Source organism: Mustela nigripes, chromosome 1 (assembly GCF_022355385.1).
Source record: "Mustela nigripes isolate SB6536 chromosome 1, MUSNIG.SB6536, whole genome shotgun sequence".
Taxonomy (NCBI): Eukaryota; Metazoa; Chordata; class Mammalia; order Carnivora; family Mustelidae; genus Mustela; species Mustela nigripes.
Window position 1 is genome coordinate 180295945 of NC_081557.1, and position 6000 is coordinate 180301944.

Consider the following 6000-nt stretch of genomic DNA (forward strand, 5'->3'; position numbering starts at 1 on the left):
GGGGGTGGGGATCTGAGTCCAGCTGTTGGTCTGGCCTGAGCAGGATTCACACTGCGAGGCCCAAGCACAGAGAGGACTATGGGGCCACCATGGCTCTCATTCTGTAATTCATATTAATGTTTTTAAGTGACACGTAAGTTACCTGTATGCTGAAATTATGCTATTTTTCTAGATTCTGGGATCTTCACATTTTGGACATGCTGAGTACAGCCAGACTTTCTCCTTCCCTGTTTTGTGTTGGTTTTGCCTATTCTAACACCATCCTGGGCCTTATTGATGGTGTGACCTTGGGAGAGTCCCTCACCACTCTGGGTCTGATTACTCATCTATGAAGTTGGTATGTCATGTTCCTTTAATTCCTGAGTCCCTTGGAGTTCTCTTTAATCTTTCAGAAAAAAAAAAAAAAGTTAAAATATTTCTGCTCTGGCTTGTGTGTCCTAATGACTTGCACAGAGTAGAGAGTTCTAGTCTGGATGAGAGAGGACATCCTGTGTATGCAGTGATACATCTGATTTTACTCAGGCTTAAAATATTTACGGAATACCTACCATTTAACAGCTGTTGAGTGTACAGTGATGAGCAAAGCAGATAGACTCCTTACCTTGTCCAGTTTACTTCCGTGGTGGTGGGGCCTGGGATCAGCCCACATGTTTGGTTTCTAGAACCTCCCCTCTCAATCACAATCTAGCATGCTGGTGAGGAGCATGACTCTGCAGTCACACAGCTCAGGTTCAAATCTCAGTTCTGTTGCTTCCTTGCTTGGGGACCTTGAGCAAGTTTCCCAAGTTCTCTGTCCTATGATTTCCTGTCTTTAAAACCAGGCTCACAATAGCAAGGCCTTATGCCCATAGGGTCTCCCGACATGCCTGGGTTATTGGTGTGACTCTTGTGACGGGCTCGTGCACCTGCTCAGGAGCAGAGATGGTGGGCTCAGAGAGACTGCTGCAAGCTGGCTCCACAGCTCAGGCCTAGACTTTGGCCCAAGAGGGAAGGAAGATTCTCTCTCCGGTTTGTGTCTTACTCTGGCATGTGGGTTAAGCCATACTACCCTAATGCCATTCTGAGTTTTTTTTAGAGAAAGCAGCCTTTTTAGTTTTTACTCAGGGCCCATTCTGTCTTCCCCACCCTCTCCTCTCTGGTTGAAAAAGTATCCTTAGGGGCTTAAATTAAGAGATCGTATGCAAATGTAACCCAAATTTCCTCTGTTCCCTGGTCTTTCTCTTTGAGTTTCCCAACCTCCTCCTCCACCCCCAAAATTAATGAATCTACTCCCCCCCAAAATACTGTTGAGAACTGTGGAATTTATACAAGATTTTATGGGGGAAAAAAGGAGGAGGGAAGGAGTAGCACATACTCTACAGCTGACTGCTTGAAAATTCCTAGTTGACATTTTTCCATTTCTCTTCTCCAGATTTCCCTTTTCTGACCAGGTTACTAGCAAAAGTTCCCCTCCCGGCAGCGCCCAGCCTCACTGTACCTCTCTTCCATTACCAGTACCCTTCCTCCCTGGAAGATGGTGGGCGTTACAAACACCAACAAAAATTCCTATTACGCAAGTCACAGATGCGACTTCATATTCAAAACACCCACTGGCCCATTACGACCAAAGCTTTGTCACTGGGTGCCCTTTGTCTACCATCTGCTTTTATGTAGCGAAAGGGAAGAAGGACCAGCCCTTCAGAATCAAGCCTGCACCAACAGGCCCCTCAGCCTCTCATGAAATAGCCTCCAGACAGGCCAGCTCTCCTTCCGCCCGAGATGACTAGCGGGGACGAAGCTTTAACCATCGCTGAAACAAAAATGCTGGTCTATTTTCTTCCCATCTTAACCCTCCAAAGCAACTTTGCTGTTGACAACTCAAGGTTTTGCCAAGTGCATTTAAGTTTCATCACGGTCCTTCAGGTTTCAAACTGTTGCGATCCTTCTTTCCCGCCTCCCACACTCCACAAAACCCTCTGCTTCCCGCCTGTTTTCTTTAGCACCACCACATGACTTCACCTGTCACTCAACGTAGTCCATTGACGGCTCCTATTTTGCATGTCCTCTAGGAGAACGTAAGTTCTGTGAGAACTGGGGTTGGGGCTGCTGCCTCCCTAACCCCCCACACAGTTCTTGACCCAGTTAGGAGCTCAGTATCTATTCGTTGAATTAAGGAATGAATGATCAACAAAGGTTTTAGTATTGACTCTCCTCATTATAAAGTCATAGATGTCATGGACTTCGTGGCCAGTCTCAGGTGTCAGAAAACTGGAATGCCAGATCTGTTAGGGCTAAGGATCCACTCACTGTGCTTTTATAAAGTTCATCCAAGTCACGGTTAACTTCAGAATTCTCTTCTTCCCAGTGACTCTGCCGGGGAGCCATAGAAGATGCCACTGTGAATTTATTCCATTCTTTCTCTTGTCCTTCATAACCATAAAGCAACCCCCACCCCCAACGTATAAGCTCTGGAGGCAAATGGACATGGGTGTGAAACTCACTTTCACCACTCACTGGCTTTATAATCTTGAAAAATTAATGTCTTTCAGTTTCATTTTTCTTATTATAAGATGAAGATATCTATATCTACATCATAAGACTGTCAGAGAATTAAGTGGTACAACTAAACCCTCCTGGTTCATAGCAGAGCTTTGGTAAATAGGAAACCTGTTAAACTTCCCTACTCACCCCTTTCCCATAAGTCACATTATTACTCTACCCCAGAAGTTCAAAAGCCTCAAAATGCTCACGACTGGATTTTTCTGTACCTTTTGCTATTTGCAATTTATGATTCTCTGCTGCCCCATCCTTCCCGCCAACATTACCCATGCCCAGAGCTGCTATTAAGAATTTTTTTTAAATCTTAGCATTTCATTGTGATATATTTAGGTATATCAACCTCCATTTCTCTCATCCTCTCCTTTTTCCCTTCCTTCTCATTCACTCACTGAACTGACAATATCTTCAGGTCTAGCGTATTAATTCTCTTGTGAACTGTGTCTAACCCATTTAATTTTTCACTTCACTCATATGTTTTATTTTTGTAGGCTCTGGTTGATTAGATTCTGTTTTAATTCAATGAGTGCTTGCTTTTTACTTCTAATTTAAAAACTCTTCTTTTTTATGCCTTAAAATCTATAATTCATACTTCTTATAAGATATGTGTCTATTAACTGCAAAATATTCGCAGACATCTCTGCCTCTTGATTGTCAGCTCTCACTCCTGGTATTTTGTTTCCTTACGTGTTTTGTTGTTTTTTAATGAGAAGCTCCTATCCCTTGGGCCTTTATCAGTGGGTACTCTTTAAGGTGTGTCTGAAAGAAACTCCCACCTGTTTCTGCCAAGTGCCTTAGCACTACTAGTCTTGGATCACTTGAAACTAACTTGACTTAAGATGTTTCAGGCCACCACTGGTAGTGGGAGTTCTGTCTTCAAACATATGAAAAAACATATAAAGGTTAGTTTATGGTTAGAAATTCTCGGGAGACTTTTTTTTTTTAAATTCAGCTTATCGTCAAGGTTTAATACAGGTACTTTTTCTTGAAATACCTAGGGAGGGGTAGCGTGCATGGTACATGCAAGTTTATTTCTGGTTCGCCCTTTTAATTAGAGTACAATCCTTTGGTGTTCCAGTTTTATGGAGTGGGGGGGTGCCTCTTACTAAGCTTCCCAGGTTAGGCAAGCCCTCAGCTTCCTTTCCTATCCCCATAAAACTGCAAAGAATCAAAAATTAACCCTGAGGTTCATCCAGGTCAGGAAAAGCCCTCAAATGATGTCCTTTGCTCACCTCTCTGGATTCATTCCCACCTTCATTTAATTCACAGCCCGAGTATTCCAGCTTGTGAATACAATCAAGGCTTTTTGTCAACTGACGTTGTGAGTCGTTTTTAGCAACAGGCTCAGTCTGGGCACCCAAAACACCAGGTTGTCCTTCACAGCTTGTGCAGTCTAATAATGAATCAGGTCACCTGATGATCCTGCTTGGTGATTAGCCTAATACAGCATCACAGTGTTTAAATCTTTATGGTAAGATTTACATTTCAATGAATCAGGTGTGTTGTCTTTTTCTACTCTTTTTGCCTGAAGCAACAAAACATGGTTGTAGAAGAAACCGTGTTGAAGAAGATATAGTTAACAAAGAGCCTGGATTTTGGAGCCCTTAAAGGAGTCCAGGCCAGGGCTTAGACTGTTTTCATTGCCTTGCCCTGTTTAAGATTCCAGAGGGTTGGCCTTCACATTAGCAAAGTTGATTGTTTACAAATGTTTGAACATTTTCTCACTGATCCCATGATCGGGTGTGCCTTTGGAAGAACAAAAGACGAAAATGCTAAATAAATTAAAATTTACCCTCATTTTGAAGGAAATATTGAAAATAGGTAATAAAAAATGGAAGTAGGAATATATACCCGGATTCCAGTTTGTGAATTTTTTTTTTCCCCCCCACAACACAAAGCCTTTCCAGAGGCCCTAAAATAGAGGGTGAGACTACTAATCTGGGAGGGGGGAGAGGATCAACTAACTCAACCCTCTTCCATTACTGATGAGGAAACCAAATCCCAGAGCAGTTATGTGACCTGTTGAACATCACACAATAGAAACTATTTCAGGACTGGGTCTCCTGATTCCTAGGAACTGATTCAACTCTACCATGCTGTCATATACTATGTAGTTTCTGTTTTACCAGAAAATGAGAAACATGCACAATAAACTTGGTAGATTTTATAGATTTCGTTTATTTTGCACACCTCCTAACAGAGATTTGTGAAAAACAAAAACAATCTACTGGAACTCAAATACTCAATGAAAAACAACAGCTTAAAAAACCTTTCCACTGCATCGGATAGGCTAATCTTTTTATTTTCCAGGTTGTCCTTGCTAGTTCAGTATGTAGAAAACTAGCATACGTCAACTTTACTTGGAGATGCCATCATTATTAAAGATAAAACTCTTATTATTTACATATGTTACATTTTGAAATAAACAGAAATTCATTTACATATTTAGAAATAAGTATTTTAAGTATCTTTCATGAGGCTTCTCTGGCATTATCACAATTTATAAGACATATAAATTATAGCCAAGAAACTAGAGCTACAGGTGAGATTGAATGTGAACTGGAGACCTACCCAGAGTAAATCTCAAAACTCAATTAACTAAATGAGGTCAGAGGTTGACACAGAGACAAGGATCATCACTACTCATAATAAGACAGCAGCAAATCACCTTGACTGACATACCATGAAAGTCTCTTGGGCATTAGAACCCCATCACAGCAATGATCACATCAGGACAGCTCTGATGCATCAGATTTGATGCATCTACTCATAACACATGAATGATTGCATATTGAGAGTCACATTTTTACTTTTCTAAGATATTATGCAATTGTGAATTTCTCTCTAAGGGAACAATAATAACATACACTTGACATTATTTTTGGACACATTAGCATTTTAACTTCCTATTTCAAAAACACAATCCAAGATTCTAATAGATAACTCAGGCTCTTTGCTGCCAGTACATTCCAGTCTCCACAGGTTCACAGAATTTTTAGTCACCTAAGAGAAATCAGATCCAGCAGAGATTTTTGTTTGTTTTCTTTTGTTTTAAGAATAGACACAGAAAGTTCATTTATTTAGTATGGGTTTTATTCCACATCTGCAAGAAATCAAAGTTAGTATGGAAAGTATCTCTGGCATGGATAAGTTGTGAAATCAAAAGAATTGCATGTATCGGGAGTGTTTACTTTTTGGATAAAGCCTCATGAACAAAAACCTAAGACAGGGTAAGCATAATACAAATTAATAGTAACAAGTAAAATGCTCAGTCAACAAAATATAAAAGGGGGTTACTCTACAGAAATTGAACTCCATAGGATATGAAATAAAAGAATGGTAAAGAATGTCAACATTATTAGCAAACATTACCAAGAGTATTGAGCAGTATACTAGGTAACTATTTGTGAAAAATAACTAATAAAAGAAATACTGCTTCTTGCTGACAGAGTTTCTCCTCCAAAA